The sequence below is a fragment of the Jaculus jaculus genome, chromosome 13 (assembly GCF_020740685.1).
Source record: "Jaculus jaculus isolate mJacJac1 chromosome 13, mJacJac1.mat.Y.cur, whole genome shotgun sequence".
Lineage (NCBI taxonomy): Eukaryota > Metazoa > Chordata > Mammalia > Rodentia > Dipodidae > Jaculus > Jaculus jaculus.
Genome location: NC_059114.1, coordinates 37,046,185 through 37,055,568, shown reverse-complemented (window position 1 = coordinate 37,055,568; position 9,384 = coordinate 37,046,185). Strand labels below are relative to the sequence as shown.

Below are 9,384 nucleotides of genomic sequence, written 5' to 3'. Positions count from 1 at the left end.
GTCTATAAAATTATATACATAGTCCATGTATTATGTCTATGGGCTCATGCTCCTTGCACATTTATCTGTAGTGATATACGTGCAGTGAGGATGGAAGGGTCAAGTTAAGGTTCCACTCCTCCAGAAGGAAACAGCATTTTCTCCCTAGTCTCCCAACTGTGCCTATTTGGAATACTATTTACAATCTAATCTTCTCTTGAGGTATTTTGTATGTAGGTTATGAGTGGCCATAAGCCCCCAAAGAGCAGCTTGGAATTATGAAGTCTCATTTAGTGTGATTAGGTTGATTTCCTGTTCCCCCACAGCGTGAAAGAGCTGTAGCCCTTTGAGGATCCCAGGAGCGGAGCTCTCAGATTTGACCCCTAAGCTTGGTGGAGTTGCAGACTTTACCCTGGGTCCCTTGTGCCATCTTCAAAATGGAAACTCCACATCATAATTTTCCTAGAGTAGTAGTCTGGAATTATTTCTGCCTTCATCTATCCTTCCTCTATAGTTTCCTTATGTCATATGCTCTATCATTTATTTTAAATTAGAATAGCCAGGAAGTGATATATTACATATTTGCACATGTGCATACATTTCCAGTCACACATCTAGACTAGTTACATCTCTTTAAAAGGAAACTGGGGGCTAGACAGATGGCTTAACAGTTAATGCACTTGCCTGCAAAGCCAAAGGATATAGGTTCAATTCCCCAGGACCCACATAAGCCAGGTGGTGGATGCATCTGGAATTTATTTCAGCAGCTAGAGGCCCTGGTGCACCCATTCGTTTTCTCTCTCTCTCTCTGTCTCTCATAAATAAAAAATTAAGAGAAAGAAAGAAACAGGTCTGGAAAAAAAAATGACTTAATGGTTAAGGAACTTGCCTGCAAAGCCTAAGGACCCAGATTTGATTCCCCAGTAACCATGTAAGGCCAGATGCACAGGGTGACACATGCACCTGGAGTTCATTTGCAGAGGGCTAGAGGCCCATTCTCCCTTTTTCTCAAATAAAAAAATAAATAATTTTTTTTTCTAGGAAAACCTTCAACCTAGAAAACCATAACCAGAGCTGACTTCCAAAGCACTTCAGCTGTGTGTCATGACGCCTGCATGAGCAGTACTCAGCCAGTGGATGGAGAGCAGCCCATTGCACTGGCATCTGTTTGCAGTCATTAGAGAGGCTCTTTTGAACTTGGAGCTCCTGAATAAGCATTTCTCTATCTAGGACCCAGAATTTGTGTCTTAATAAGCTCTTTGGGGGAAAAGGGATGATGTATCTTTCAAGCTAAGGAAGTCTAAGTAAATACCAAGGTTAGTAAAAAGTAATATCATGTGGGAATAGTATGTCATTGAGTTTGGTAGGGACAGATTACTAAGTTTATAGCACTGATGAATTTAAGCTTCAATTATATCCTTTTGTAGTCTCAGTAAGCTAAAGGAAAGTAGAAAGTGATATAGGCAGGGCAGTTTGGGAGTTAAAGGAAAGATTTCTTTTTAAGATACGTGGAAATAACACAGAATGCTACACTGTGATCAGTACAAGGAATAAGGAGGCTCCATGCAGGCTGATACTAAGATTAGCAAAGCTTGGAATCCTACTGAGGTGCTTTACAGCTCAAGCTTCCCACAATTCAGATCAGGAGGCTAAGGAAGAACACTGCCAAGTTTGCAGATGGAGAGGATGTTAATTACTCTGGTGGACAAAGCACCTGAGGACTTTGTGTGAATTACTAAAATGCTGTGTTAACTTGTTACATTTGAATGTCAATTGGCTAGATTTCAATGCTAATAGATCTTTATTTTAGAACGAAGTAAACAAATTTCTAGTTATGTCCTCCCTCCGAGAGCTGTTCTTATTGTTGTCTTTATTGAAATGTATTGTGTGGGAATTGGGATGGTGGCACAGTTGTACAGACTCAGAGGCATAGAAAATAGAGCGCCAGGGAACACAGCTGCAGTATGGAATCTAGTGGTGTCACTCCTTTAAGGAAATGTTATCAACTTCTCAGAAAATGCTCTCCCAATTTTCTGATTGTGTATGACCAAAGAGGACCAGTTAAGTAGTTAAAAGAAGATTATGTTGGGTGGAGGATGGGGGCCATGAAGCAGAGTGCCTTGTTCAAGCGTTATTAATGAGTAACTCCTTAATTCCTTGTACACTATGCTCAATGCCATCTTTTGCAGTGTGAATGCTCATTCATGCCATTATGATTTTTTTGTTTTGTTTTGTTTTGTATTATGGCTCAGTTAAAAGACCTTGGACTATGGGGATGTTTGAACATCATTGCAATTGATAAAAAATGATGGGGACTTTTAAAGTTGGGCTAAATGCATTGTATTTTACATCATGGTTGGTTTACTTTATGGGGCATAGGGACAGAATGCAGTAGTTTGATTCAGGTGTCCCCCATAAAATTAAGTGTTCTACATGCTAAGTCCCCAGCTGATGACAATTTGGGAATTAATGCTTCCTGGATGCAGCATATTGTTGGGGGTGGGCTTATTGGTGTTATCGCCAGCTTATTCTTGCCAGTGTTTGGCACACTCTCCTGTTGCTGTTGTCCATCTGATGTTGGCCAGAAGGTGATGTCCACCCTTGCTCATACCATCATTCCTCCTGCCATTATGGAGCTTCCCCTTAAGTCCAAAAGAAACCTTTTTTTTTTTTCCCACAAGCTGCTGTTGGTCAGGTGTTTTCTGCCAGAATTGTGAGCCTGACTGCAACACTTGGCCCAGCTGGTGGCAATTTGGGATGTGGAGCCTTGCTGGAGGAGGTATGTTTCTGAGGAGAGCTTTGGAAGCATTGTAGCCCAGCATCTGCCTTGCCAGAGCCCACCTTATTCTCCTGCTATCTTACGTGCTATTTCAAGGAGTGATGTCCAGCCTCTGCTCTGCCATCTTTCTCTGCCATCCTAAAGCTTCCCCTCAAGACTGTAAGCCAAAACAAACCCTTTCCTCCTATCAGCTGCTTTTGTCAGGGGTTTTGTCCCTGCAATTCAAATGTAACTACAACATAGGTTAAGCCAGAAAGGGTCATGTGGCCCATTGTCTATTGTCTTTATTCTCTAAATGCCTGTTCCCTCATCTTCCATCAATTACTTAACGGTTTGATTTTGGAGAATAACCTCTCTGCAATCCATATGGAGGTGGGAGAATGTCATTCAGGTCCTTGTCTTTCCCTGATAAGAGGTCCCCAAGTTCAACCTGGGTCAGTCTTATACTTAAGACCACATCAGCAGCAAAGAGCCTGACTGACAGCAGTCCTGATGAATACAAATGGACATGGCTACCACCCCAAGAATCCAGAGCATTGTCACTCTTGTCCCTTCTGAAGCTTTTCCTTATATTCTTTTAGTTTTATACTGCCTGAAAACACACGGACCATGTTTATATAGGATACAGAAACTGGAATCACTTTCAATGTAATTTATCCTACCCCTATTATTCATAAGGAATAAAGTTGAAACCCGGAGAAAGATTTTTTTTTTTTTTTCTAGATCACAGTGGTCGAGCTGGTACAGCCTTGTTTCTTTTCACCATTTATTATTCCTGTCCACTTAGGGGTTAGAGTTTAACCTTTCACAACAACCTACTGAACAATACAACAACATCTGAAAGACATCCATCAAAACAATTCTCAGGGTAGCAGCAAATGCCAACCATTCATGCTTATGACAGCTAAATCTCTGTTATCAACTTGATCCCATCAAGTAAGAGACATAACTCTTGGGCATACCTGTGAAGGTGCTTCCAGAAAGGATTAACTGAGGGAGGAAGACCTTTCCCCTAGCGGACAATTCTCCTAGTAGCAGCTTATGTATAAAGAGGTTTCAGGAACAAGCGGTGCCTCTTGCCTGGCTGCCCCTTTCTACTTGCTGGTGAGTTCATCTACCCTGTTGCTGCCATCCTTTGTGGACATCAGAATCCAACTTCAGACTTAGGACATGTCTAAAAGCCAGCAGTTATCCAGGAATCCTCCAGTTCTTTAGCACCAGACTACGACTGCTGAGACATTGAGCCTCATGGACTGAGCAGCTACCAGCTTCTCAGACTCTCCAGCTTTCAGACAGCCATTGTTGGACAGCCCAGACTTTGTCACGTAAGTCAATATAATCAATCCCCTTTTAGTATATGTGCATTCTATTGGTCCTCTCCTAGAGAATCCTGACTAACATAGTACTATTGTGATCACAGCTGTGTCCGAAAGCAGAGGTGGGGCCCTGGCCACATGGCTGCTGTTTTCTGCCAGTTCATGAGCAAATAAGAGCATGAAGCAGAAGGATGCCCCTGAATCTTTTCCCTTTGTTTTTCTTTGACGTAGGGTTTTGCTCTAGCCCAGGTTGACCTGGAATTTACTTTGTAGTCTCATGCTGGCCTTGAACTAAAGGCAATTCTCTTACCTCTGCTTCACAAGTGCTGGGATTGAAGGTGTGCACCACCACCCTGGCCCTTTTCTTCTTCTGCTTCTTCTTCTCCTTTTACTTTTTTAAATTTGATTTTTCATTTTTATTTATTTATTTGAGAGTAACAGAGAGAGAAAAGGGGAGAGAGAGAGAGAGAGAGAGAGAGAGAGAGAGAGAGAGAATGGGCACGCCAGGGCTTCTAGCCACTGCAAACGAACTCCAGACGCATGCACCCCCTTGTGCATCTGGCTAACGTGGGTCCTGGAGAATCAAGCCTCGAACCGGGATCCTTGGGCTTCACAGGCAAGCACTTAACCACTAAGCCATCTCTCCAGCCCTCCTTTTACTTTTTACAAAGAAGAACCTGGGGCTCTAGGGTGCCAATTATCTGGGCAAGGAGAGGCTTCCCTCAACTAACACGTGTTATCTTGGCTGTCTGGCTGTCTCTCTCCCTTTCTCTTCTTTTCATTTTTTCTTCTTCCTACTCTTTCTTTTTTCCTCCTTCCAAATATGATTGTGAATTAGTTTTTCATACTATTTACTTCAGAAATTTTTATTACTTTGAAGATTGTTCATGCAAATGGACAGGAGAAAGAAAAGCCATAACCAAAGTACTAGTTTTTTAATCTACCATAGATTGTTACTAGAAAAATTTTCAGTACCAGGGATAGGATACCTTCCAGTAAATTGTTGGCCAGGGAGGTCCCTGATGCCCCCACAAACATTATAGATCATTGCCTAGGCCCTAGGTTTTCCACCAGGAATAGATGGTAAGACCCTATTGCTGAAGACTCCACATACTTGGGCTGCAAGGTCGCTGAGAAATCCAGCTAGAACTGAGCTGAAAACCTTCTCCATGTAGACCAGCTGGCAGAAAGCTGCAAAGAGCCATGCTGCATACAGTTCAATGGGAGAGAGAGAGAAATTATCAGTGAAAATACTCAACAGTGGACACTGCAAGCCTTAATTTGGCCAGCCAGGCCAAATGAGCCAATGGGTACAATAGTGGCATGTCTGTTATAGGAAAAACCAACTGTCCTCTAATTTGACTGGAGGCCCACTCCATGGGAAGAAATACATCCCTGATACTGAAAACCTACAACAGGGGTAGTCATGAGCCTTAGGGGTGTGACATTTGCTGCTGTCTGGCTAAATGCATATGCTATGCTCACCAAACTGCCCAGTAAGCCTCACAATACAATCTTCTGATTTTAAAAGCTTACATAAATGGTAATCACAAGTTAAATTATGTGAAAGAGCATAGTAATTAGCAGCTTGGCCTTAAGAGGAAACACATGCCTAGTTCAATGCAGCCCTGCTAGGGCTGTATTGAGTGAGCAGACAGTCACACATACAAGGCCTTCCTTTCTCCATCTGCAGATTGAAAGAGTATAGGAGTTGGATTTATCACAATAGGCAAACTTTTCTAATAGAGTTTCAATTGCAAGCCTCTTTGTCTTCTGTATCTACGTGAGGTAGAAAAGTGTCATACTTTCTAAGCTTTTCTGGTATATAGGCTTACTACTCATGGTTAAGGAAGTTGTATTTCTGGACATAGGCTAAAAGTAGAACTCTGCTGGTGAATTCTAGGTAAACTCCTCTTTGGCAGTTACTTTTGCATTGCTGGGATAAACACCTGACCAGAAGTAGCTTATAGTAGGAATGAGTTTATTTTAGGCTTGTAGTTTCAAGGGGGAAGTTTCATCATGGTAGAGAAAGCATGGTAGAGAGGCTGGGCGTCACTTTATGAAACATTAGCTGGAAGGCAGCAGCAAGATAAGCAAACTCACACTGGCAGGGGAACCTAGGTTATAATACTCCTAAGCACTTTGCCAGCAACACACCTCTTCCAACAAGTGTCCACCTCCCAAATTGTCAACAGCTTGGAACCAAGTATTCAAAACACATGAGGCTGTGGGGGACATTTCATATTCAAGCTACCACATTCTCCCTCCAAACACATTCTTTCCTTCCTCTTTTCCTTTCTTCTTGCTTTGAAAGATGACAGGATGCTATGTACAACAACTTCCATCTTTATGAGGAAATTAGCAAGAGAGTAAAGCCTGTCTCATCACTGGGATGGCAATCTTCATAACTAGCTTTCTGATAGTAGTGGCTGCTTATTTCTTCATTTCAATTTGTTGTAAGAAAAAAAATTAAATATTTAGGTCAACTGTTCTCTCATTAGGTGGTACATGTAAGTTTGTCACTGCTTCATCATTTTTAATTTTACTAACAGCATTTTTGAATGGCTCAACCTAATATTGGCAGTTAAAGTGCTTCTCATCACCTTATCTCATACTGTGAAGTGATTACTAGATATAAAGAATGGGTTTTCTGGCAACTACAAGATAAATTCTCATTAACATATTACTCCAATTTAACATACATTTTTCTAATATTTAAATATGTTTTAAAGCAGAATGAGTCCTACAATTAAAGTAAATAATTAATGTGGTATTGTTCCTTCTTTTTTTCTAATAATCCCATTTGTTTTTTTTCTACAATAGTGTATGAACATTGATTTGATAAGGGACATTAGTTAAATTGTAGAATTAGTTGTAGAACTAATGCATCCATTCCAGATTAAGCTATAATAATCTTCTTTCAAATGTATTGTTTTTTCAGGGGAAAGAATGAATATAGTCCCCCACTACCACAAATTACAGAGTCAGTTTTCCCACATTGAGGGCAATCTCTGGGATCAGCACATCCAGAATGTAATAGATCAGCCTCGCCCTGGGAAAAAAATCACCTTCTTTATCCTGGTATTTAAAAGTAGTTTTGAAATCAGTATACATTAATTGTATAACATAATGGGCTTACTGTGACATGTTCATAGATTTAATTATGTACTTTAATCATATCTACATACCTCTACTACTTTTCTTGACTGCCTTCTTCTCTCTCTTATCTACTTCATCAAATGTAATAATTTCCCTCCTTCAAAAGCAGTTTTGTTTTTGAAGCCAGATATGGTGACACCCACCTGTAATCTCAGCACATTGTCCACTAAGGCAAGAAGAACATAGGTCTGACACCATTTAGGGATAACAGTGAGATGATACTGTCTCAAAAATCAAACAAAAAGAGTAGTAAAGATTAGGTTTTGTTTTGTTTTGCTGTATTATTTTAAGTGTTTGGGAAAAAAAGCAGTATGATTTTAGCTTTCTGCCATTATCATTATTATTATTTTGTTTTTTGAGGTAGTGTCTCATTCTAGCTCAGGCTGACCTGGACTTCACTATGTAGTCTCAGGATTGCCTTGAACTCATGGTGATCCTCATACCTCTGCCTCCCGAGTGCTAGGATTAATGGCGTACGCCACCACTCCCGGCTTTTCTGCTGCTGTTTTTGACCTACTAACAAAGATATAAGAATAACTAAACCCTGAAAGGCCCTTCAAAAACAAGTTAATTTCAGTGACTTATGCAGAGCTCAGCTGTCACTAGAATGGGGATTTATGAGAGTGCTGGTGTTCAGCAATCTGGATTCATGTCACATTGCCAGTATACCAGGGGTGGCCTCTAAGAGGCCTCTCTATATCAGTGCGAAGTGGTACTTTTGTTTCACAGCTTTGCCATCCATAGGCCACACCTCTTGTCATGGAAGAGTGGCTTCTCTGCTCAGAATTGCATATAATCACTCTTTCAAACAGTGCCATGTAGTGTTTAGTGCTAACTGCCTTTCTCATATGTTTCTAGGTTTGTGGTTGATAAGTTATTAGTGGGTCATTGCTAATATTTTTAAACAAGAAATGGAATAAAGTAGAACCAGTCCCACTCTACTGTACCACAGGGAAGGTGTAGAATGTTGCTATGGAGCATCATCAACATACATGTAGCCAGATGCTGGGAGCAGGGTGGTCAGCACACTGAGGCTATGTGTTCATAGAGCAGCCTCACCCAATGGGTGAGGTAGACACACAAAGAAACAAGCAGGGCTGTTGGGATTGCTTAGTGGTTAAAAGTACTTGCTTATAAAGCCTAGTGGCTGGGGTTTGATTCCTCAGTACCCATGTTAAAGCCAGACACACAAAATGGCCCAAACATCGAAGTTAACTTGTAGTGGCAGGAGGCCTTGGCACACCCATACTCTCTGTCTCTTTCTCAAATAAATAAATAAAGTTTTTTTTAGTGGGGTGTGGTGGCACATGCCTTTAATCCCAGCACTTGGGAGGCAGAGGTAGGAGGATTGCTAGGAGTTGGAGGCCAAGGCCACCCTGAGACTAAATAGTGAATTCCAGTTCAGCCTGGGCCAAAGTGAGACCCTAACTTGAAGAACAAAAAACAAAACAAAACAAAAAAATAAGAAAAAAGTAAATAATGTATCCAGGAGCAATTTGAATTGTGGGAAAAGTTGCAGGATGGATTTTAGCTGGGTGTGGCTAGGATTACTGCTTGACAACATTTGGAAGACTAGTAAAGCACACCTATTGGTGTGTCTCAGGTGTTACAGAGGGCATTAACTAAGGTGATTTTATAAAACTCTGAATGTGGGTGGCATCATCCCATAGGTTGGGAGCCTTAGTGGAATAACATGGGAAAACATAAGGAAACCCAGAGTTCAGCATTCTCTGTCTGTTTCCTGGTTACCATGACATGCTCCGTTCTCCCTGCCACAGTGAGTTGAAACCTCTGAAAAATGAACCAAAATAAAAATTTCTTCACTTTTTATTGCTTTTCTCAGGAACAGGAAAAGGAACTAATGTAGTCAATGAGATACTCTGATGCATAAGATTTGTACAGAATCTTAAAAGAAACCATGGAGCACACAATCTATGTGTAGAGAAACAGGTAAAAGGAATAGCATATACAAAGGTCCTGGGGCAGGAGTCACATGGGTTCTCCTCTGTTTTTGTTCCACAAGTACAACAGGATAGATGCCAGGCTAGCTATAGTGGAAAGACTCATGCATGGGGCATGGGTGAAAAATGAAACCAATACCTAGGTTGCGGTGGTTTCATTCAGGTGCCCCCCCCCCCCTCATAAACTTAG

At 41.2% G+C, this 9,384-nt stretch overlaps 1 pseudogene; it reads right to left on the bottom strand.

The window, feature by feature from the left end:
• Positions 1-7,012: 7,012 nt before the first annotated feature.
• On the bottom strand, positions 7,013-7,163 carry LOC123454424 (annotated as a pseudogene).
• Positions 7,164-9,384: the final 2,221 nt, after the last annotated feature.